This window comes from Ovis canadensis, chromosome 13 (assembly GCF_042477335.2).
Source record: "Ovis canadensis isolate MfBH-ARS-UI-01 breed Bighorn chromosome 13, ARS-UI_OviCan_v2, whole genome shotgun sequence".
Lineage (NCBI taxonomy): Eukaryota > Metazoa > Chordata > Mammalia > Artiodactyla > Bovidae > Ovis > Ovis canadensis.
The window spans coordinates 69,762,974-69,787,727 of NC_091257.1; the positions used below are offsets into that span (position 1 = coordinate 69,762,974).

Genomic DNA, 24,754 nt, shown 5'->3' on the forward strand with positions numbered 1-24,754 from the left:
ATTTCATCAAGATTATCCACCGCCCCTTCTGCTCACTGTCTACACCCTGTGCGTTGTCCTGCCCTGTCCTTCCCAGCATCCAACTGCCAGGGCTCCCAGGGACCCCAGACCCTGGGCCAGGGTGTCCCATGTCCTTCCTGAGGCCCAGCTCCTTTTGCTCCCTCCCCAGCCTCACTGACTTTCTGCCCCTGCCCCCCAGCTTTGTTCTCGCCTTGGCTCTCTGGGTCTCTGTGTCTATCGCTCCCTCTGCCTCCTCTGTTTGTCACAGGAATTTTATTTATTGCAAGATTGACATTATAACAATATCAAAGGATGTTTAAGACATGTATTTATTGGCTGTGGCGGGTCTTTGTTGCTTTGCGCGGGCTTTTCTCTAGTTGTGATGCACGGGCCTCTCGGCGGTGGCTTCTCCTGTTGCAGAGCACCAGCTCTCAGGGCGCACAGGCTTCAGCAGCTGCGGCTTGCGGGCTTAGCTGCTCTGCCGCGTGTGGGATCTTCCCAGACCAGGGACTGAACCGGCGTCCTCTGCGTTGCAAGGTGGACTCTTAACCATTGAACCACCAGGGAAGCTCTGTTACAGGATATTTTTAAAGGAGAACCATTCGTTCTTGGCTTGAGCATGGTGGCTATGTTTCTGCGTCCATGGTCTCTCCGGTCCTGGCTGGTGACGGCCACTTCCAGTGACACATGGTGAGTGAGGTCCTCGTCACCGGACGATACTCATGACACCCAGATGCCGCAGAGTGAGGTACCTGGTGGCTGCACCCCTGCGGCCTGGCACCTGTTTTAGCAAAAGGTAGGGAAGGGCACCCACTGTCAGCCCTGGGTGGTGGGGGGAAGGGGTGCTGACTTCCTAGACACCCCCACCCTCATCTACTGGGAGTGCTGGGTCCTCAGAGGGGGCCCAGGCACCCCCAGCTCAGCACACAGGAAGCCACAAAGGAAAGGAGTCAGTGCAGGAGGGCTCTGCCCAGGCCCCGGATACCATGTTTTTGAGGTGGGGGTGTCTCCCCAAGGCAGTGCCAGCTCCCTGGATGGCCCCAGCTCCTCCCATGCAGGCCTCAGTCACAGGCGAGGTCCAGCTGTGGGCGCAGTCAGTCCGCACACCTGCCACTGAGGTAGGGGCTGGGCTCCTTCCAGCCCTTGGTCCTCAAACCCACAGCCCCTCTCCCCCGCCTCCCCATCCCTTCCTTGCTCTGGAAGGACCCTTTTTCTGGCTGCTCCCCTGTGCTGGGCTGCTCTGAGGATCCAGCTCTGAGTCAGCCCTCCTCCCCCACCACTGAGCCAAGCCATTCTCTGCCCTTGGAAGCCCCCACCCCCACCCCCAGCCATGAACTCCTCAGAGCTGGGCCCACTCTGGTTCAGACTTTCTGGTTCCTATCCCTTGCGTGTTTGCAAGCGATTCGGGCCCCAGGATCCCGTGTGGGTCGGAGCTGCAGGGGGAGGCCCCAGGGCAGCATTTCCAGGGAATTCATGTCAGCATTTTTCAAGAGCACACCCACCCCGTTCTCTACCCTCTGGGGGCTTTTCAAAAAGTCCGAGGGCATGCATTGCTGGTGGAAATGTAAAATGGTGCAGCTGTGGAAAACAGGCTGGCAGTTGTACAAAAAAAAACCTCTTAAAACAGAATTACCATATGATCCTGCAATGCTCTTGGGGATATGATCCCCAAGAGAATTGAAAGCAGAGATTTGAGAAGATATTTGCACACTCACATTCACAGCAGCACTATTCACAACTGCCAAGAGATGGAAGCAACCGAAGCGTTCATCAGTGGGTGAAGCATAGACAACTGTGCCTGTCCATGGGATGGAGCCGGCGAGTGGCAGCTGTGCAGGCCAGCGCCCCAGAGCACAGGCTCCGCAGTTGGCTGAGCGAGGTGGGGGCTGCCCAGTCTGATTAACTCAAATACGGATGACAAGTGACTCATAGCTGGTTGCCTCAAATCAGGGAAATGGAAAAAACCAAGTGTTTGATAAATATTTTCCTCATAACCTTCATTAATTATGTCTCTACATGGCCTGGGAGGTGTTAATTGCCTTCTGTCCAGGCTCTGCTCACAGTGACAGGAGCACTGTCTGGGGGTGTCCTTGCCTTCTGGGTCCCACTTCTAAGGAGACTCCCCCTGGCTCTGGCAAACTGTGGTGAGTGAGGTGTGGTCAATGGTGGTGTTGGTGGTGCTCTGGGTTTCAGGGACAGTGAGACCTGGTTGTGAGAAATGGGCCCTCATCTGTGGGAATTAGGTGGCACGTATGTGGGGCCTAGGCCCCCTGGGCCCCCTCAGCTGGGAGGGGCCTGGGAGGGAGCTGCCAACAGAAGAGAGGGCCACGGAGGAGGAGGGGGCATCGAGAACCCCATGTGAAGGCCTCTGACCTCTCCCCAGGTGTCCTTCTATCCAGAGAACCCTGCTTCTGGTCTGAGGCCTCAGTGGGCCCCGAGCTGTCTTGAGCAAGGAGAGGAGGGCACCCAGAAAAGGCCAGGCTGTAGGGAGCAGGGCCGCTTACTGCTCACTAAGTCACCTGCCATCCCACCCTCCCCCGGGCTCCTCATCCCACACCCTGGACCCAGCTCTGAGCTGTACGCATGCCCCCTACCCCAGCCCCAGCCCCCACCCTGGCACATGAGCTGCCTCATTGTGCAAAGCCCTGGGGGTATGAAGTGTGGGCTGTGGGGACCTGGCCCAGGGGGCAGTAAGGTATTTCCAGTGAAGCTCCACCACCTCCTGCAGGTAAGGTTGCTCCCATTTCATGGACACCCACCTGTCTGTCTTCTGACCCTGGGTGGCCTTTGGGCCAGCCTGTGGGCAGCCGGCCCCACTCCTGTCCTTGGCACTGCTCTCCCAAGCAGGAAATGGATCCCGGCAGCTGCGGTCCTACAGGGCAGGAAGGCGGCCTTGGGGAGGGCTTTTCCGTGTTCTACTTGTTCTGTCTTGTTCAGGGCAACACATTAACCAAAGGATGGAAAACAGTGGAAATTTCAGCCTGTGGGCCCATGGAGCAGAGTTCTTCCTAGGGTGACGGTCAAGGAGAGTGCTCGCTCTTGGAGCCCAGCTGCTGCCCCTGCACGAGCTCACACTGTCCACCCCAGACAGTGACCCCAGGCTGAGGGTCCCCCTCTTAAGGCACTTTCTCAGCTTCTCTTCTACCCCATAGGCAGTTGCCTGGATGTGGAAAAAAAGTGTTAATTGCACAGTTATGTCTGATTCTTTGCAACCACACAGACTGTAGCCCACCAGACTCCTCTGTCCAGGGGATTCTCCAGGCAAGAATACTGGAGTGGGTTGCCATTCCCCTCTCCAGGGGATCTTCCCAACCCAGGGATTGAACCTGGGTCTCCTGTATTGCAGGCAGATTCTTTACCATCTTAGCCACCAGGGAGGGAGATGGTTTATTATGATAACTGAGCTTGTGAAATGGGGATTTGCATTTACGTTTTCTTCACCCTCATTTCTGGGGAGGAAAGTGAAATGGGGGCCTCCCCACAACGGATTCTGGGAGCACACCCAGGGCTCCGCTGACCTGCGTGGACTTGATCAGCTTAGGCTTCTGTTCAGGCCAACCTGCAACTCCTGGTGGCCACAGGGACTGGGGGACTTGGGGACACAGTCTGTCGTCCCCACTTGTCCCTTGCTGACACTCGAGAGTGGGGACTGTGTGGCCCCTCTGGACACCGGAGGGTGTGATGCCTACTTCCTCTGTCTTGAGGGAAGCCTCGCTCCATCCTTTCATGCAAGTTCCGGCTTTATCTGGTCTTTCTGGTAAAACTGGCAAAGTGTGGTTTGAAATGACATTTCCCTTTTTGGATAGTGACTACTTAGATAATAACAAAGAACTTCCCATAGAGATACCAAATACAGAACTGCAGAGGTTGCTTAGAAGTGGGGAGGGTCTGTTCCCAGCACTTCTGGGGCCGAGCTCGGGTCAAAAGTATATCAGTCAATACGGTTATGCTGCCATGACCAGCAGGCCCAAGGTCCGGGAGTTCCATCCCAAGTGGCCTTGGAGGGGGCAGTGCAGGGGCCCAAGTGGTCAGGGGAGGAGCGCAGGTGAACCTTGTACCTGCCGAGTCCTGAGGGTGCCCACCTGAACGTCACTTTCCGGGAGGGCCTCCACCCCCATCCTACCCCATGCCCTGAGGGCAGAGCAGGATTCCCGGACACAGGCTCAGCCTGACACATGACTTCCTTTCTGCTTGGGTCTGGTTCAGGGGTCATCTAGGGGGAGCTGGACAGAGTTCAGGCACACAGAGCTGTCCACCCGCATGGCAAGTGGGAGAAGCCTTCACCGGCGTACCCTCCTGTCATCCCCAGGTGCTCCCACCACGGGAGCAGGAGATGGAAATGGGAATAGTGACCTCCTCAGCCCCTCTCCTGCCTTTGGCCCTGTTCTGGGTCTTTGCTTACTTGAACCACCTCCTCCAGACTGTTCTGTACCCATCAGGGCCCCTAACGTGTGGCCAGAGAGCACATGGTTTGCAAAGTAGGGGGTGGCCTGGCCTCCCAGCTTCCATAGACCTGGGGGTGCCCTGCTGTCCCCAGGCTGCCTCCGCCCCTGCCCCCAACCCCCTTGCTCTGCTGAGTCATGTCCTGGCTCCACTCTGGGCAGTTGTGACTTCTGGTCGGTCGGAAATGTTTCTGGTTGAGCTGCCAGTGGCTTCATGTCCTTCCTGCCCCTTGAAAGGAAAGTTTCAGTTCTGGAAAATTACCAGGCCCAAAGGGAGGCAAGTTTCTGCCCCGGGGCAGGTTGAGAAAGAAATTTCCTGACTGCATGGCTCCTGGCAACCTCTGATAGCACCCTCTCCTGACCCTCTGGTAGTGGGACCATTGTGTCACAGACTGTCCTTGTGGACACGAGCCAGTGTGTCAGAGAAGCGGCTCAGCCCTTTGTGACAGGTGCAGGGCGAAGCTGTGAGTTCAGGCACATGGACTCTTTCCAGAAAGCACAAAGCCCTGCAACTGCCCAGAATGACTGAGAGGTGCACAGGAGCCAGGCCCTCCCCCACCTCCCAGGGTAAAGCTCCTTTTCAAAGCACCTGGAAGTCAGGTAAACATCAAACGTGGGTTCAGTTCAGTTCAGTCGCTCAGTCACGTCCAGCTCTTTGCAACCCCGTGAATCGCAGCACACCAGGCCTCCCTGTCCATCACCATCTCCTGGAGTTCACTCAGACTCACGTCCATCGAGTCCATGATGCCATCCAGCCATCTCATCCTCGGTCGTCCCCTTCTCCTCCTGCCCCCAGTCCCTCCCAGCATCAGAGTCTTTTCCAATGAGTTGACTCTTCGCATGAGGTGGCCAGTGTACTGGAGCTTCAGCTTCAGCATCATTCCTTCCAAAGAAATCCCAGGGTTGATCTCCTTCAGAATGGACTGGTTGGATCTCCTTGCAGTCCAAGGGACTCTCAAGAGTCTTCTCCAACACCACACTTCAAAAGCATCAATTCTTTGGCGCTCAGCCTTCTTCACAGTCCAACTCTCACATCCATACATGACCACAGGAAAAATCATAGCCTTGACTAGACGGACCTTAGTTGGCAAAGTAATGTCTCTGCTTTAGAATATACTATCTAGGTTGGTCATAACTTTTCTTCCAAGGAGTAAGCGTCTTTTAATTTAATGGCTGCAGTCACCATCTGCAGGGATTTTGGAGCCCCAAAAAATAAAGTCTGACACTGTTTCCACTGTTTCCCCATCTATTTCCCATGAAGTGATGGGACCGGATGCCATGATCTTCGTTTTCTGAATGTTGAGCTTTAAGCCAACTTTTTCGCTCTCCTCTTTCACTTTTATCAAGAGGCTTTTTAGTTCCTCTTCACTTTCTGCCATAAGGGTGGTGTCATCTGCATATCTGAGGTTATTGATATTTCTCCTGGCAATCTTGATTCCAGCTTGTGTTTCTTCCTGTCCAGAGTTTCTCATGATGTATTCTGCATATAAGTTAAATAAGCAGGGTGACAATATACAGCCTTGATGTACTCCTTTTCCTATTTGGGTACGTAAACCGTGAACTCCCTGATGTTCAAGCAGGTTTTAGAAAAGGCAGAGGAACCAGAGATCAAATTGCCAACATCTGCTGGATCATGGAAAAAGCAAGAGAGTTCCAGAAAAGTGGGTTCAGTAGCAATTAAATCTTTAGAGCAGAAAAAATAATTGACAACCAGCTTGCATAAGGCTGGAAGTCCCCCAGGGTGGAGTCAGGTACAGAGTTCTCTGGGTGACCCCCTGCACCACCCTGCTGACACAAGTGATGCTATTCAGGTTTATAGACATCACTGATCTGAATATTCATGCCACCCTCTTCCTCTTCTCTGGTCGAGGAGGAAACGTGTCTCCTTGTCTCAGCTCTCTCTGTCTCTCACTGGGACATCTGTCCCCGTGAGTGGGTGTCACTCCAGCACACAGAGGTGAACCCCATCGTCTCATGGAAACTCCTAAATGCTCCAGAGGGGAAGCCCTGGGAAGTTTTACACAGCACAGTAGGTCCGTCCAGGGAGCCAAGGACAAACCTGACCAGCCTGATCCTAACCCTAGGCATGTTACAACATTGCCCCATCAGGGCTTCTCCATGGTCCATGCCCACCAGGCTGGCATGTGGGCTGTGCCATGGGCCTCAGTCTGTCCATATGTGCAGTGGGGCAGTAAGTGGGGCTGTAGGAGAGCTCAGGGGACAAGACTACAAGCTGCCCAGAAGGGTGTGCCCTTGGGGTCACTGTCCCATCATGCACTAATATTTAAGAAGCATGGATCAAACCTTTTAAAGCAGCTATGGCTTCCGGCAACCTCATGGTGCTGGGCAGCACCCAGCTCCTCCCGGGGAGGTGGCGAGTCTTGGCTACTGTGACATGTCCCTGAGCTGACCAAGAGTAGCACATGGCCAGCACCTTGCAGCTCTTGGCCTCCTTGCCTCCGGTGTCTACAGGATGGAGCTCCTCCTGGAGGCTTTTTCCTGTTCTGGCTTTCAGATGTGCCACACCCCACGGTTCATGGCCCTTTCCCCACATCACTCCCACCTCTGCTTCCATTGCATGTCTCCTCTGGCTCTGAGCCTCTAGCCTCCCTGCTCTCAACCCCAGAGACTACCAGGCTCATCTCCCGTCTCACAGCTCATACCCCTTTGCCAAGTAAGGTTCTAAGATTTAGGGTTAGGATGAAGGTATTGTTAGGGACCACTCTCCGCCCACAACCCAGCATCTCAACTGCTACTCAGGCACCCTCCCTCCCCAGGTCCCCTTGCTGTCCTTTCTCCTCTTTGTGCCTGCACCAAGGGCTTTCAAACCCTTGGCCTGGGATCTGAGCTGGCATCCTTCTGCAGGGATGGGGTTGGCCCCCCAGGTCACCCAGCTAGTGCCTGGTCACTGAGACTTTTCTGCTATTGGTTCTATGCCAGCAGGGCATGCATCTGCTCCCGCCCCACCTTGCTTGTCCTTTAGAACACTGATAACGTCATTCATCTCAAGGCTGTTAACCCAGGTGGGCTACCTGAAGGTGGGGCCTCTGAAACCCAGTCCCAGCCAACCAGCATGTTAAACTGATTTTAAGTTACCTTTAAAAATTTAAACTGATACTTGTGCAGTTTTTGAAAGCTTTTAAGTATGTTTAAAACAACTCAGGTAAATGAGTATCATTTTTGACTATGCTGCTAAGTCACTTCAGTCGTGTCCAACTCTGTGCGACCCCAGAGACGGCAGCCCACCTGGCTCCCCCATCTCTGGGATTCTCCAGGCAAGAATACTGGAGTGGATTGCCATTTCCTTCTCCAATGCATGAAAGTGAAAAGTGAAAGTGAAGTCGCTCAGTCGTGTCCAACTCTTAGCGACCCCATGGACTGCAGCCTACCAGGCTCCTCCATCCATGGGATTTTCCAGGCAAGAGTACTGGAGTGGGGTGCCATTGCCTTCTCCAGTATATAAGGTTAGGTTAGGATGAAAAGAAAAGTGGTAGAGTAAGAGCATGCTGAGGGCAAACTAGATAAACTGGAAAAAAAAAGAGAAGAGCAGCTATTTCAGGAATTTAGGCAGAGATGGATTTGGGGCCTTTTCCATGTTCTTTAGGAAAAGATAAAAGTTGTAAACCTTGTAAAACCTTATTAAAGTTCCATGTTAACACACTAAATTTAGAGCAGAAAATCAACCTTTAGTTTGGGATTATTTTAAAAAACAAAAGAAACACCGATATCAGGGAAGATTTTTAAATTTCAGTATATGATTGGTCATTCCGTGATCCTTACAACGTTGCTATTGTTTTAATAAGGGAAGAACTTATAAGGGTTAGAAAACGATGGCCAGATAGTGGCAGAGACGTTAGACAACAATAATAAGAATAAAATTAGAATCGAGAAGGAATGAAGGGTTAAAGAAGAAAACGAAACTAAAGAGAGGCGACAGGAGCTGCGGACAAGGAGAACGAGTCATCACGGCGACTAGATCTTATGAAATTTAAGTATAAGCAATGATTTCTGATAAAGATTTAGGATCTGAACTTAGATGCACTGTAAGCATAAAACATAGCTGGGAACTTTGAAGACTCAGCAGAAAAAAGGAACGTAAAATACTTCATTAATAACCCCTGATGTTGATTATATGTTGAAATGATAATTTGGGGGCTATTTCAGGGTAAATTAAAGATTTATTAAAATTAATTTTAACTGTTTCATGTAAAATTACATATGAGGCTCTATTATATTTTTATTCAACCGTGATAATCTAGATGCACGAGTTTAACAAACAAAACCTGAAGGTTTAATGGGCCACCTAGTGGTGAGTGACGCCGGAGGCTGTGAGTCTCTGTGGGTGACCGGAGAGTGTGTATTGTGTATGTCTGTGTGTGTGTATGTGTCTATGTGTGTGTGTGTCTATATGTCTCTGTGTGTCTGTGTCTCTGTGTGTCTCTGTGTGTGTGTCTATGTCTATGTGTCTCTCTATGTATGTGTGTCTGTGTCTCTGTGTGTGTGTCTATGTCTATGTGTATCTGTGTCTGTGTTTGTGCGTCTGTGTCTCTGTGTGTATCTATGTCTATGTTTGTGTGTCTCTGGGTGCGTGTGTCTGTGTCTCTGTGTATGTGTGTGTCTATGTCTATGTGTCACTGTGGGTGTGTGTCTGTGTCTCTGTGTGTGTCTAAGTCTATGTATGTTTGCGTTTGTCTGTGTCTGCATGTGTGTCTATGTCTATGTTTGTGTGTCTCTGGGTGTGTGTGTCTGTGTCTCTGTGTATGTGTGTGTCTATGTCTATGTGTCACTGTGGGTGTGTGTCTGTGTCTCTGTGTGTGTCTAAGTCTATGGATGTTTGCATGTGTGTATGTCTGTGTGTGTGTGTGTGTCTCTGTGTTTGTCTACATGAGGTGGGTGTGGTGCTGGACACAGTACTGACTACACAGTGGTGTGAAGCCCATGGTTTCTGCCACAGAGGGATCAGTGTGGGCCGCAGTCCTCAGCACAGTGGGCAGAGTGGATGTCCCACTGACCCCTCCTTTGCAGAGGGGGCTCAGCTTACCAGCTGGGGCCCAGGGGAGAGGCTGGTCTCCACCCAGAAACAAGGCCCTGCCCTGGGCTCCCAGAATGGTGTTCCAACCAGGAGCTTCTTCTCCCTCTTGCCATCGGCTGGACCATGCAGAGGCTCTTGGGGCCTGGGGGGTGTCCTGGACCCCACCCACTGCCTGTCAGAGGAGGCAGGTCCTGGAGGGCTTAGGCAGGAGGGCCAATCTGGGTGACAGATGATTCCCCTGCAAGGCAGCAGACTTCTCCTGGGTGTTTCCAGCAGAGGGCATTTCCAGAGAGGAGCTCTGCTTTGCTGATTACTAACTGCTCATGGGCAGTGGCCTCCTCACCCTTCTGTCAAAGTCACTTCCTGGGGTACCATGTCCCAGGCTCATTCAGCCTCCACCCCACCCTGTGCTCAGGATGTGGAGGTCATGTGGGGGGTACCTGCCATCAGCAGCTGCAGTGGAGACATCTGATGAGTAGTGACTCTTTCTTTGGGAAGCTCTCCAGTCTTTGAGGGGCCACGAGTTCTCCAGGCAGGCCAGGGGACAGTGGGCTGGAGGCCTGCGGCAGGGCCAGTGGGGAGCTGACCTGAGCCTGGCCCACCAAACTCTTGGGCTCCTGGGTGGCTGTGGGGCCGGTGGTGAGACTGACCCAGGTAGGGGCAGGAGTCTGGTGGCCCTGGTGGTAAATGTGTATGTTGGGGGAGGTGCGTGGCAGCCTGATCCACTGGGCACCAGTAGGGAACCTGTACACCCAGAGTTCTGTGTTCGCAGTGTTCTGGTCAGAGCCAGAACTGAGAAAGCCAGCAAAGCCAGCCTGAGACGAAAAGCAGGGAGCCCAGTGGTGAGCAGGGTGGGGCCATGGAACCCTCCAGAGCTGGGGCCATAGTGAGCGGTCCATGATGGGACATTGGTCCTCCAGCCCCGGGTCTGCTGAGGTGGCTGTGGCTTTATCCCAGTGACGCTGTCCTGTGTCTCTTGAGGTCCTCCTGCCTTGTGAAAGCCGGGAGGTGCTGCCACTCTTCTCCAGCCATTGTGGGTGAGCACTAGAAGACACGTGAAACAGGGCGGTCTGACACCCGCTCTCCCGGCACCTCCCTTGGGCAGCAGGCACGGTGAAAACCCTGTGGGCATGGAGGGTGGCTGCTTACCAGTCACACAGAGCTGGACGCCGCCCTGGTCTCCACCCCTCACCTGTGTTTCCTACCTGTTCTTCCTCTGTGTTTTGATAGAAACCTTAGGCAGCGCCTCCCTGGGATGCATGTCTGAGAAGGTGATGACGCCCAGAAGGTGATAAGTCAGCCGGCTGCTTCGGGACCTTGGAGCCACCAGGAACACAGGCAGACTGGCAGGGGTGTCCGGTCACCACCCTCTCCTGCCCTCTTTTTGGTTCCCTAGAAAGCTGCAGCTATGCAAGAAACCTGCCCTTGGAGGAGGGGCTCCACGCGGAAGAAACAGGTGGACACGAGGGATAGGAACCGGCTTCTCCGTGCTCTGAGCTCAGATCACATCAGCAGCCCTGGGCTTCCGGGCCCTGGGTCTGCCCAGCTACTCCAACTCCAGCAGCCACAGGACAGCGGGTATCTTTGCCAGTGTCTGAAGGCAGGAGGGGAGGGACGTCTGGCCGGCTGCCGGTCCTGCTGAGTGAGAACCTTGGGTGCATGAGGGACTCAGCTTTCCCAGGAGGGAAGGGAGTGAATCAGCTTCATGGAGGAAGGTGACCTTGCTGGTGACTTTAGGAGCACTGCCTCTGAGCCAGTTCTCACTCTTGGCTGTGTGTCCAGGCAGGTGTGGTTCTTCCATGCCTGGTAGTCCCCGTCTTCACTACAGCAGAAAAGGAAGTTACAGGATCCCCCAGCAGGCTCGCTTCTCCCATCCCTGTGTCTCTGGGCACCTGAAGGGCCTCAGGTGTCCCCTCGGATCCTCTTGGGAGGGGGTGTCCTTTACCATGTCCTCTGGACTCAGCTGCTGAGTGAGCCGATCTGAGCCTTGCCTCAAATCATCAAGGCCTTGGCTCCTCCAGGCCTGGGCTCGACGTCCCCTAAACAGAAAGCAGAGGGTGCCACTGGCCCTGGGTTGTTTCTACCTTTTGGTGATGCTGTTACGAAGAACTCTGTGAACGTCTCCTCAAGATCCTGCTTTTATTCCTTCCAGTAAATACCCAGAGGCGGAGATGCTGGGTCAGACAACAATTCTAGGCTCACTTTTTTGAGAGGCTGTGTCCTCTTTTCCAGCTTCCTGTCTTTTACTTCAGTGGAATCATTCAGTACGTGTGTGTGTGGCTGGCTTCTTTCATGTAAATTATACTTGCAAGACTCATCCTGGTTGTCTCATACAGCGGTAGCCTCTTTCTTTGTGTTGTGTGCCATTATACGAACACGCAACCACTTATCCAATAAACGGCACATAGAGGGACTTCCCTGGTGATCCAGTGACTGGGACTCTGAGCTCCCAGGGTAGGCCACCCAGGTTTGATCCCTGGTCGGGAACTAGATCCCTCATGCCACAACTAAGGTCCTGCATGCCACAACTAGGATCCAGAGCAGCCAAATATATAAATAAAAATATCTTTTTAAAATGGCATGTAGACACTAGGCTGTCTCCAGCTTGGGGCTGTCGTGACTGGTACTGCCTGGGGAGTCTGTGCAGAGCTGATGGGTTCAGAGTATGCATGAGCCTTAACTAGATTTCTGTAAGTTTTATCCAAGCAAAATTCCAGTGGAAAGGAGGTGTGTCATGCTTATATACCTGACATATCTTAACATACCTGACAATAGCCACACACACTTCTTATCAGATACTTCCGAAGAGGATTCTAACCCCGTGACAACCCCTCTGCAGGGCAGATAGGCTCATCCCCTCCACCCCTGATGTTACAGGTCAAGATAAAGCCTTGAGGTTAAGCAGCTTGCCTGGGTGCCACTGCTGGTGAACGGAGAGCTGGAATGCAGGTCCTGTTTCCCACGGTCCGCCTTTATTCACCTCTGAAAGGCAGGCACTGATTTTTCCTCTCCACCACTCACGTTACCTTTTAAAAATTCTGTTTTAATTGCAAGGAAAATATTATGACAGTGGGCCTGCCCCGGCCGCCCTGCTGCTTCCTCCTCTGTTATTACAGTAATCGCCTCACTGAATCGGTTGAGAGGAGGGGCCCGTCTTCCTTGTCTGTGTTTGCCGGTCTCGTTAAAGTGCGTGCCCCTTTGCATTATGATTCCAGATAATTCAATTGGAAGTGATTTATAGAACAGAATCGATGGGAACGGAAAGCTGATTAGTCAGCAGTGGAGCTAGGAAACCCACCGTCTCGTCATTTCTCCTGGTTTGTAGTGAGAAAGTTCCCGACAGTCGCTTGGTCCCCTGAGAGCAGCGACCAGGGTCAGCGTGCCCTTGACCATCGATTTATCCGCTTGTTCCTTTCCTATAAGTGAGTGGGCACATGTTGCTGCCCAGTCTTCTCAGCCCCTTCGCTCCACTGCACAGTGTACAATGGTTACTGTTCCGTGCCCGTGAATATTCTTCTACAGCTTTCTTGGTGGCTACATCCTGTTCCACCATAATTGACCTAACTTACATGGACTGTTTCCAGCTTTGGGGATTATGTAGGATGTATCCTTGCATGAAAATCTTCTGGCGGAAACTTCTTTCCTAAGGACATATTTCCACGAATTTTACTGGGGTTTTGGTCTGTCTTTGCACCCTCCGAAAACAACACACCCATTTCTACTCCTCCTGGCAGAGCATCAGTTCAGTTCAGTCGCTCAGTCGTGTCCAACTCTTTGCAACCCCGTGAATCGCAGCACACCAGGCCTCCCTGTCCATCACCAACTCCCGGAGTTCACCCAAACCCATGTCCACTGAGTCAGTGATGCCATCCAACCATCTCATCCTCTGTCGTCCCCTTCTCCTCCTGCCCTCAATCCCTCCCAGCATCAGGGTCTTTTCCAGTGAGTCAGTTCTTCGCATGAGGTGGCCAATGTACTGGAGTTTCAGCTTTAGCATCAATCCTTCCAGTGAACACCCAGGGCTGATCTCCATTAGAATGGACTGGTTGGATCTCCTTGCAGTCCAAGGGACTCTCAAGAGTCTTCTCCAACACCACACTTCAAAAGCCTCAATTCTTTGGCACTCAGCTTTCTTCACAGTCCAACTCTCACATCCATACATGACTACTGAAAAAACCATAGCCTTGACTAGACGGACCTTTGTTGGCAAAGTAATGTCTCTACTTTTGAATATACTATCTAGGTTGGTCATAATTTCTCTTCCAAGGAGTAAACATCTTTTAATTTCATGGCTGCAATCATCATCTTTGGTGATTTTGGAGCCCCCCAAAATAAAGTCTGACACTGTTTCCACTGTTTCCCCATCTATTTGCCAAGAGGTGATGGGACCAGATATCATGATCTTCGTTTTCTGAATGTTGAGCTTTAAGCCAACTTTTTCACTCTCCTCTTTCACTTTTATCAAGAGGCTTTTTAGTTCCTCTTCACTTTGCCATGAGGGTGGTGTCATCTGCATATCTGAGGTTATTGATATTTCTCCCATCAATCTTGATTCCAGCTTGTGCTTCTTCCAGCCCAGCGTTTCTCATGATATACTCTGCATATAAGTTAAATAAGCAGAGTGACAATATACAGCTTTAATGTACTCCTTTTCCTATTTGGAACCAGTCTGGCAGAGCATAAGAATGCCTTTTCTCTGTCCTTTGGACAGAATTGGCTTGACAATGTAAATCATCATTTGCCAGTTTGGCAGAAGATGAATTGAATGTCACTGGCTCTTTCACTGTGTATCTTTGATTCAGGCAAAGTCAAGCATTTGTCATGAGTTGCTCGGTGTAGTTGGTGAAATGCCTGTTGAAGTCTTCTGCCCATTTCTGTGGATGTGCCAGTGCTTCAATACTTCAATACTGCCTTTTCAGAACACTGTTGACTGTCCATCTGTAACATGGATTGAAACACTTATTTGCTGTTTGCTTTTAATTTTGGTTTATGGTATCTTTAACCATATAGGCGTTTTAAATTTTCACGAGGTCAAATACATCAGTCTTTTCCTCAGTGGTGCTTGTTTCATCATCCCAGAATAATAAAATGATTCATCTGTGTGCCCACTACTTTATCTGTCTGGCAGACTGGGGCATGTGGTGACTCAAGGCTTCTAAATGATGCTTCAAGTACTTTACTTACATAATTAGCTGAGGGTCTTGCATTAGTGACCAGAAATTGCAGACAGAATATAATTATATGGTATTTAAATGGGCTGAAGTTGATAGATCTTCATCAACCCCCCTGAATACAAAGTTTTCCTGGTGGATGGATTTGGAAAGGGTTGTCTTCACTTAATTCATCATCTTTCATCTTCTGGGTGGTGACCCCTGAGGTCAGGGTCAGTTTCAGAACCACTGCTGACCCCAGCAAGTGCAAACAAGGTCTCAGAGAGGGGAGCCTGTGAAAGCCATGGAAATACAGAAACAGGGTCCTGCAGATATGGCCCATGTGGGTATGGTTGGGCTCCTTGGGAGATGTGAACACTTGAGTTGCTTCAGCTGTATCTGGAGGTGCGAGGCACGGGGTGCTGTGGGTGCTGGGTGGGTCTCAGATGGACCTGTCTGAGGTCACCCTTGTGCCCGACAGGCCTGCCTGGGAGAATGCCACTTTCTAATGCCGGGCGACATAAAGAAGAATCAACTTGTGGAATTTCATAAATCAAGACTATTTTCGTTCCAGGGATTGAAAATTGATCATGGTCTAAGCCATCACGTGTCAAGCAGATCCGGGAGGCCCGACTCCCTCAAGCTCTCTCTCTGCCAGAGAGTCCCGCGTGTCAGCAGTTTTCCCGGAAAGCAGTCGTTTTATGTTTAGCATCCTTACAGCCGATGACTGTAATGTTGCCGCCTGGCCAGACAGGGGATGCGGAGGGCGGGCGCTCCACTCCTAAAAGTCCTGGTCCTTGGATGACCCCTCGGGGGGAAAGCTGAGGCCTCTGGGCTGGAAGCCATTCAGCCTTCTGGCCCCTCCAGCTGCCCTCACCCGTATTTCTTCCTTCGTTTGGCATGGGCTTGTGCCACCACTGGACATACCTGGAGGAGGAGACTTTTTAAATGGTTTATGCTTCTAATGTGGAGAAGGGCGGGTTTCCCAGGTGGCTCAGTGGGTAAAGAACCCATCTGCAATGCAGGAGCCATAGGAGACGTGGGTTGGAGATGTGGGTTGGGAAGGTCCCCTGGAGGAGGGCATGGCTACCCATTCAAGCATTCTTGCCTGGAGAATCCCATGGACAGAGGAACCTGGCGCGCTACAGTCCATGGGGTCGCCGAAAGTCAGAATGACTGAAGCAACTAAGCATGCATGCACATTGCTAGTCACCTTGGATACTATTTAAAGAGGAAACCAAATAACCTAAAATTAGCATGCCCGTGGTGGACACACAGTGGCCCTCACACTCCTCCGTGTGTGGCCTTCGAGCTGGAATGAGCTAGGGTTCCAGCTGGCCCACAGCTCAGAGAATCTGCTCGTGACGTGTGTAATTGAGAGGTTCCTCAGACTGAAGCCTCAGTCACCCACAGTGAGGGACACACCTGGGCCTGCAATTAATGCACAGGGATTTTTGACATTTGAAGCTGTAACAAATATTCCTTATCTGCCTGTCATCCAGCTGTCTGGGTTCCAAATTGTCAGAAAGTGAGAGCTGACAGTCAGCTTCCTTGGATGGGGCCTGGGGAAGGGTGGTGAGCTCTGGGAGTATGGGTCTCTGGGACATGTCGCCAAAGTGTTAAGGAGAAGGATGCTGTTGGGGGGTGGTGAGGTGAACACTGCCTGGCCCTGGGGGATGTTCGCCCATAGTCCCACATCTCTGCAACCCTGGAGGCAGCCAGGGCTGTGTTGGGGCCCGGCCAGCCAGTTGAGTAAAACAGCTAATGAATAACGCCAGTTAAATCTGGGCCTCTCTCAGCTCTGAGAGTGCTCCGTTGGCCCCCAGCCCAGCGCTTCCCGGCGCAGGGTCAGTGCATGGGTCCTTGGAGAGCAGGGGGCAGGAAGTGCCGGCATCACTGCCTGGGAGTGTGGTCCATTTAGCTGGGCTGCTATTTTTACCCTTTGTTTTCCAGCAAGGGGTTTTTCTTCATCAGAACCCCCCTCCCCCCCCACCTGTCTATCTCTCCAACCAGCAGCATCTTTCTCTCCTTTCAGAATCTCAGATACTGCCGCCTACCTGCGTGAAAGTCAAGCAGCTTGGTCCTCACAGGAAGAGGAGGGTGTCACCCACAAGTACCCTATTCTTTGTTAATGAAATTGTGCCCAACAGGCATGAGCAGCAACTTGAATGTTATAAAGCTGCTCAGACGGGTGTGAGGGAGAACTTTTGGAGGGGACTTCCCCTGCAATTCCTGAGGGTGAAAAATTTAAATGTTCCAGGCTGCCCAGCCCTACTGTGCATCAGGCCACAGAGTGACTCAGAGAAGCGTTTATGACAAATACAGGCCAATGTGATTCCCAATGGCCAGCGAGTCTCCAACGGCGGCCTGTTCACCTGGACAGCAGCCACCGATGCTGGGTTCCCAGCCTGCGGCTTGATCCTGACACTGCTGTGAGCCATCCCTCAATTGGCCCCTGGAGGACGGGCAGGCTGCAGGGCACCCTCCTCCCACCGTCCCTGGTGCGGGCAGCTCTGGCAGAGAATGGCCGGCTGTTTCTGAGAAGCTAGCCCTCACAGGAGGGGCAGGGGCGGGTGGCACCACGCCCCAAAAGGGGTCCCAGATGGGGGCTCGAGGAAGTTGCTGGAGGGCTGGGGCTGAGGGCTGGCCCGAGTGGCCCCACCTTCCCACTCAGGGTCCCTCCTGCTTAGCCACTGCCCCTTCCACCTGGCCATGCTGCTGCTGCTACTGCTGTTGCTGCTGCTGCTGCTGCTGCTGTTGCTGCAGGCACAGGGCTCCACAGCTCGAGGGGAGCAAGCACAGTGGGAAGGCGTGTAGAGGCCTTGTCCTCAGACCCCAGCAGGGCTGAGACCCCTGCCTGTCCTCACCCCTCCCAGCCCAGCTGATGGAGTGGTCTCAGCACAGAGCGCCCCTGAACTAACTTGTTCAGGGGCTGCTTTAACCAAAGGCCATTAAGCTGTCATGGCCCATATGTCTCACGTCCCCCTTCCTGCCTGTGACCGTGGGGCTGGGTGTGCGTGAGATACGCCTGCTTCCCGTCTCCTCCTTCCCGCTGAGTCACTGCCGTCCGGCCAGACAGCCCCCGCCGCCAGCTCTGAGCTCATCAGCTCTGCCATCAATTATTCACCCCCTGGAGCTGGTGTGTGGGGCGGGAAATTTGGGTCTGACTAGGTCTCTATCGTCCCAAGCAGCCAGAGCGGCCCAGAGAATGGGAGGTAGGGGCCAGAATGGGCTCCAGCCAGCCCTCTGCTCCTAACTCCATGTGTGGCCTGATGGCCCCCAGCTCAGACTGAGTCCAGCCCAGCCCCCCTTTCCCCATGGTGGAGGGGGGAGGGTGGCAGCTGGTGCTGGTAATGAAGATGTTGGTCGGACTTTGATGCAGGAAAGGAATATGTTGCATCAATGTGCTGACCTGACCCAGCTTCCGGCCACACTCTGCCTCCCCCACCAGGCACAGGGCAGCTCAGGCCTGTTCCTCACCACTCCCTGAGTTGTACTGAGCACTGAGCCAACCACGCACTGCAGGGCTAAGTCCACTTTGTTGTTGCTATTGTTCAGTTGCTCAGTTGTGTCCGATTCTTTGAGACCCCATGGACAGCAGCACTCCAGGCTTTCCTGTCCCTCATTATATCCCGGAGTCTGCTCAAGCTCATGTCCATTGAGTCAGTGATGCCATCCAACCATCTCATCCTCTGTCACCCACTTCTCCTCCTACCCTCGATCTTTCCCAGCATCAGGGTCTTTTCCAATGAGTCGGCTCTTAGCATCAGGTAGCCAAAATATTGGAGCTTCAGCCTCAGCTGACATTCACTTACTTATGACATATTTATTACTCTTGCTGCATTTGATTTCTCAGTATCTGTTGAGGATTTCTGCATGTCCTGGACTGAATGTGCGTCCTCCTAAAATTCCCCCAAATACACGTGTTAAAGCCTTGCCTCCAATGTGATGGTATTTGGAGCCAGGGCTTTGGGAGGCAATCAGGGTTACATCAGGTCATGAGGATATGGCTCCTGTGGCAGGATTGGTAAGGTGAGTACTTCGTCTGCATGCACACCAAGAGCAGGCCCTGTGAGGACCCGGCAGGAAGGCAGCTGTCCATCAGCCAGAGAGGGAGCCGAGACCCAAACTGTGCTCGCCCTCATCTTGGACTCCCAGCCTCCAGACCCCTGAGAAGGCTAATTTCTGTAGTTTAAACTACCCAGTATGTGGTATTTTGCTGCAGCAGTCTGAGCTGGCTAAGGCAGCCCTGATGTTCATCAAGCCTGGCCTCCCCTGAGGCTGTCCAGACGAGAGGCCCAGCACACCCTCCAACACCCAGGCCTGGTCAGGCTGACATAGCCAGAGCCCCCAGCAGCTGTGGGCATGTTGACATGAGCAGAGGACCCCCACAGCCAATCCTTCCTTCCCTAGGCCACAGGGGGCTCATGGAGAACGGTGTCCCCAGCTAGATGCAGCTGATCTGTGTCCCAGGCCAGCCACTTGTCCTGACATGTCTCCCCTCTTGGTGGTTGTAGGGTCATTGTCCTTGTCGCACGGAGGGTGACTTCAGATTTGGGCACTGGCAGCCATCAGGGCAGGGCTTTGTCCTACTGTGTGCTGGGACTCCACCCGTGGGGGCCTCAGTATTTTTTCCTGAACAATGGTCCTGCAACTTCTGCCCTCTGGTCATGGTGAATATGGCTACGGGTGGACATCCATGGGAGGCACTTCCTCACCCTTGATGGAAGAGGATGCAGGAGGTGGGTATTGGCTTGCGTGGGTCCTGGCATAGCTAGCCCCCATACTCCTAGAAGTTTGTGTGACCCGAGCCTCACACAAGGAAGCAGAGGAGGGGAACCACAGCAACGTGGGCACACGGCTGAAGTGGAAGCACCGCACTGACGCTGGGGATCAGCTTACTGTCTGTCCATCTGGACTCAGGCAGGTGAGTCCCACAGTCTCTTGACCAGGGAGCTTTATTTAAGCCAACAACTTACTGAAAAGAGTGTAAGTGTTAGTCGCTCAGTCATGTCTGATTCTTTGCGACCCCACGGACTGTAACCCACCAGGCTCCTCTGTGCTTGGAATTCTCCAAACAAGAATACTGGAGTGGGTAGCCATTTTCTTCTCCAGGGGATCTTCCCAACCCAGGTATCGAAACCAGGTCTCCTGCACTGCAGGCAAATTCTTTACATTCTGAGCCACCAAGGACTTCGTGTTTATTGAGCACTTACTGTGTGCTTGGCCAGACTGCACACACTGTATCCCCCAACTTCTCTCTCACACTCCCCATCCCGGCCTCCCCTCTTTCCTTCCCTTCCTGGGGCTGCAGGACTCAGGCTTCCTCTCCCCGCTGTCCGCACTTCCAGTGACCTCAGCTAGTTCCAAGGCTTCAAGGTCATCCAGATATCGATGACCCCAAATTGATACCCACATTCCAGACCTTTCCCCTGACCTTGTCTTGACCCTGGATTCCTGCTCTTCAGTGGGAGGTCCAGCAGGAGTCCTGAGCCCCGTGTCGCCAGGCAGTGCCCTCCTGCAACCCTCTCCCTGGCGAGGCCAAGCATCAGCTTAGGTACAAATTGGGGACTGGGTGGGGAGCCCTACATACCTCTGCTTCCCCACCATTCTCTCCATGGGTGTGGGGATGACCCAGAACCCACTGCCAACCCTCGTCCTGCCTGCCCTTCACTGGCTGCTCAGAGCAGCCTTGCCTGCCTCCTGTCTCAGCCAGCCTGCTGAATTATTCACCTGGCACGGGTCTGTTCTCCTGGACCACGTCCCATCCCTCTGGTGTTCTCTTAAGTCATCTCTGGCTCCAGCCCGGAGCCTCCATCCATGCTGTTAATGGACCTGCAGCAGAGGCGCTTCCCCCTGTGGCTGCCACAGCCTGGCCCACCCCTCCCTTTCCCGCAGCCCATCTCTGTGACCTGGCCCCACGCTGGCCCGAGCCCTTGTTCAGCTGCCTGCCTGGCACATTCACCATGCCAGGCCCAGCACTGCTCCAACCAGTCGCCGAGCCCCACTCTTCACCACCAACCAGGCAAGGACTCGGGACAAAAATGGGCTCCAACTCTCCCAGAGCTGGAACTGCGCATTTTCACCTGTTGTCTCTGAAAGTGCTTCCCAGGGGCACAGGAAGGGTGGCTGTGGGTGTGCTTTGGGTTGTGCATGTGTGTACACGCGTACATGAGTGTGTGTATGACATGCTCACACATGTCTTGTGTGCAACACTTTGTACTCAATACAACTTCCATTGCCCTCTGACCTCTATGCACGTGCGTGCATACTTGCACACATGGAGACATGTGTGAAGGCCCTGGCCATGCAGGATTTGGAGTTTAGGGCCTGTGTGCCCAGACCCGGCCAGCCTGAGCACCCCAGATTTGGTTTCAGGGCTTAGCACTGCCATTTCCTGCTGGTTTGACCAGGATCACCCCCCAATATCTGGGTCCCTGTAAGACTTTCACACCAGCTCTGCTGAGATAAGGGCCCCATGCACCTGCAGGCCTGTGTCAGCTCTGTCTAACCCAGTAGGCAAGGAGGTGTGCAGATGGATGGATGGATAGATGGATGTATAGGGAACTCCCAAAACATGGAAGCAATGTAAGGGTCCATTAATGGGTGAATGGATAAAGAAGATATGGTACAAGCACAATGGAATATTACTCAGCCATAAAAAGAATGAAACCCTGCCATTCGTGACAACACAGATGGACCTTGAAGGTATTACACTAAGTGAAATACGTCAGCCAGAGAAAGACAAATGCCATGTGATTTCACACACACGCAGAATCTAAAAATACAAAATGAAACAAAACAAACTGATAGAGACAGGGAGCAGATTACCAGAGGTGGGGCTTTAGGGGTGGGCTGCAGCTGGCCTTGTGGAGGTGACCACTCTGTAGTGTACACTGATGTTGAGCCCTAGCACCGTGTACCTGAAGCTTCTTATATATCAATAGTAAAAGGCCAGGCAGAATGGTAGGAAGAGGGTTATTCATGTCCCAGGTGAAAGAGGAAACCTTGCCCCGCACAAACCACTGCCTGAGAAGCCATCACTCTTGACAATTGTAGCACTTTCTGCCTCAGCATAAAACCATGTAAAATTCTGCCTTTGTGTGGTTTACAAACCTGACCTTAGCCTGCTGCCAACCCAGGCGTCAGTGTCCCAGAGAACACAGACCTTGGTGTGGGGCCAGCATGGCCTGGCGGCTGCTCTCCTTGATGCTGAAAGCAAGCTCACAAAGGGAGATGGGGGGGGGTGGCTGTGGATGGTCCTGAGGCCACCTTGGACAGCTCTGGCATCTGCCACCCACAGAAGACATCTGTGGCCTGAGTGGACAGTGTACGAGGCAGGTGGAGAGCCTCCTGGAGAGAGGCCCCATCTCCAAGAGGGATGGGGGCTGGTGGTAGACACCCAGTGTCCCACACTCGGGTCCTTCACTTGGGGCAACATCAGGTTCCTCGGTGGAACTGAGCCCCAATGCCCAAGGCAGTCACCCCTCATCAGCTTGCCCTCATGGCCTCTTCTCCTCCTGGTCTCTCCTCCCAGCTCCTTAAGGCTTTGCTGGCATCACCTCCATACAGACTATGTATCTACCCCAAACCTCTGTCCAGTTCCTGCTTCAGGCACCCAGACAAAGACGCCAGTGTTCCCCACTATGGCAGCCTAACCAGGGGCTGGCTCTGGGCAGTGTGTTCACCAAGTGTTCCTTGAGAGGGGGTCCCACTTCTGCCCGCCAGTCTCCCAGTCCCGGGATGAAGTTTACTGGAAGCTGCTCTTCCTACAATGGGTTCCAAGGACCCTCGGTCCCATAGTCGCTACATTAGCTGTGTGGTCAGAGTCTCAGCTCATGGTGTCCCAGAGATGGGCTGCAGGCTGGGAGGAGGGGCCATTTGACATTGGTGCCATGTGCTCCTGGATGAACTCACTCAGGAAACCCTCCTCTCTACAGACGCTTGTCCACCCTCCTTCCAGAACCAGGGCTTCCAGGCAGCTTTCCGCTCAGGGAGGGACTCATCAGACACACTCTTGAAGTGGCTTTCTTTAGCAAGTATAAGCAGCATGAAGCCACCAAATTAGGTTTCCACACTCGCCCTCAGGAACACACAGTTCACACATCTGTGGAATCCTGGAGCGGCAGTGATGCGTCAGCCACTTGTGCTTCTGTAGCCTCAAGGCAGCGTCTGGGCAGCCCAGGAAATGTCGGCTGCAGGATGAGCCCTGGGGGATGCCCAGTCCTGCTTGGGTGGCAGCCCCAGGGTGGGATCCCTGAAGCGCTTCCAGCCTTGGGCATCTCTCCTCGTGGGTCTGGGTCTAAGCGCTCTCCCTCCGCGATGTATTGCTTCTCAGTCATCACACTTTACAGATGAAACTGAGGCCCAGACAGATGCAGCAACTTGCCCGGGTCACACAGGCCCTCAGTCCCTAGGCTCCAATCCACTCAGCTGTGGAAAGTCCGGCTGATCTGGGCTGAGGAGTGTGGCCAGCAGGAGGGACACATGGCTCTGGGCAGGGCCACCTGCTGCCACCTTGGGCTAGGAATATTCTGGATGTCTGCTGGTCACGTGCACTGCTCCTAGACATGCCCACAGACAACTCTGATAGGAGAGCCGGCCGCCTTGTCTGTGTGGTGGCCTGTCACCTGCAGCGGACGTGTGTGAGTGGCCTGTGTGTCTTGGGCATGTGGTCTGTGTTTATGCCGCCATGTCATACCTGACTGTGGGGCAGGTGGGCCTTGCACTGAAGGTTGGGTCTGAGGGGGCTTCTGCTCACACATCGTGTGTTCAGCTCAGCCATGTATGTCCAGGTGAGCGCGGGGAAAGCGGGGTGAATTCACTGTGACTGCAAGCCCTGGAGCTGGTGTGGCTGCGACCTGCAGAAGCATGTTGCTGGTACTCAGAACACGGGTGCACACCTATCCCCATTCCCAGAGGGCACTCAAGGCCCAGGTGGCCAGAAGGTCTGGGGACAACTTGGGAGACGTCACCTGCTCAGAACTCCTACCCATCATGTGGGTCTTACGATTCACATCCCTTCCCCCAGGACGTCCTCCATGATAACTCACCCAAAGCGGGTAAGGAGTGACTGCCTTGACCCCTCCCACCCCATGCGCCCTGCCTCTACTGGTCTCTGTTGAGCCCGGCACTGAACCTCCTCAGGTGTTTCCTGAGTGGGTTAGGATGAAGATGAGCACAGAGCTTGACAGTACCCAGGCCTGCAGGCTCCCTGGAGCCAGAAGCCATGAATCCTTACGAGACTGTTGCCACTACTTCACAGCCCTCCTTTGGGAGAGTGGGTGGAAGATGTGACTTAATCCCCAAAATACCAGGCCTCCCCGCCTTCTGGCAGTGGGGTTGGGAAGACCCCCATTACACTGGGGAGGGAGAAGGTGACTTCACAGCTCCATAACCTGGGCCTTGGTGCCCAATTCTTTGGTCAAACACCAGTTCAGGTGCTTAAATCAGCCAACTTCAAGGAAAGTGGGTGGCCCACTGTGATGTGGGTGGTACCTGTCCCAGCAGCTGAACAAAGACTGACATCTCCCCTCAAGGCATCCCCATCAGTGTGTGGTGGGGGACTTCAGTGGGAGATGCTGCCGGGGGTGTCCAGCCTGGCAGTGGCCCCACTGGTCGGGGGGAGGGCACAGTTTACCGGTTTTGCTGTTTGTCCATTTCCCCTCTCAGACCAGAGAGGCAGTGACAAGCACCTCTGGGTTGTCTGCCGTCACCTAGCACACACATACCCAGGTTCCTGGACGAATATATTCCGAGCAGCCTGAGTCTATGGGTCTCAGTCACAGAAACTCACATATAACAGGTAGGCTGGGCTGCAGACTCGGGGACAGGGTTGGGGTGCGGGGAGTGCTAAGCTCTTTCTTTCTAAACAGCTTGACGGGAGGAGCAAATAGAAGAGAAGGGAGAGACCTGCAGGCCCTCGTGAAGTCCTCCCAGAGGAGGGGTCAGTGGGGAGAGAGGGAATCAAACTGGGAGTCCTCTGCCCTGCCGGGGGCTTTGCAAGGAAGGGTATTGTGCATGGGGAGGGGGACGGCTGCTCAAACCTGGTTTCTTAGGACCTGGGGTCCTCACCGCCCTGCTCTCTGAATGTTGTGTTCCAAAGCTTTCCAATGCTCATTTTTGAGTGA

At 53.4% G+C, this 24,754-nt stretch overlaps 2 long non-coding RNA genes across 4 annotated transcripts; one reads left to right on the forward strand and one right to left on the reverse strand.

Moving 5' to 3' along the window:
* Positions 1-315: 315 nt before the first annotated feature.
* Positions 316-3,442, reverse strand: LOC138417067 (uncharacterized). 3 transcript variants are annotated; one of them, XR_011247981.1, is made up of 3 exons: positions 2,760-3,442; positions 1,716-1,932; positions 316-781 (listed from the first exon to the last, which is right to left on the reverse strand). It is a non-coding gene; the product is annotated as an uncharacterized lncRNA (long non-coding RNA). The 3 variants fall into 3 exon arrangements; XR_011247980.1 differs by lacking the exon at positions 1,716-1,932 and having other exon boundaries at positions 2,760-3,327; XR_011247979.1 differs by lacking the exon at positions 2,760-3,442 and having other exon boundaries at positions 1,716-2,630.
* Positions 2,045-11,805, forward strand: LOC138417069 (uncharacterized). Its single transcript, XR_011247982.1, has 2 exons — positions 2,045-2,144; positions 10,705-11,805. It is a non-coding gene; the product is annotated as an uncharacterized lncRNA (long non-coding RNA).
* Positions 11,806-24,754: the final 12,949 nt, after the last annotated feature.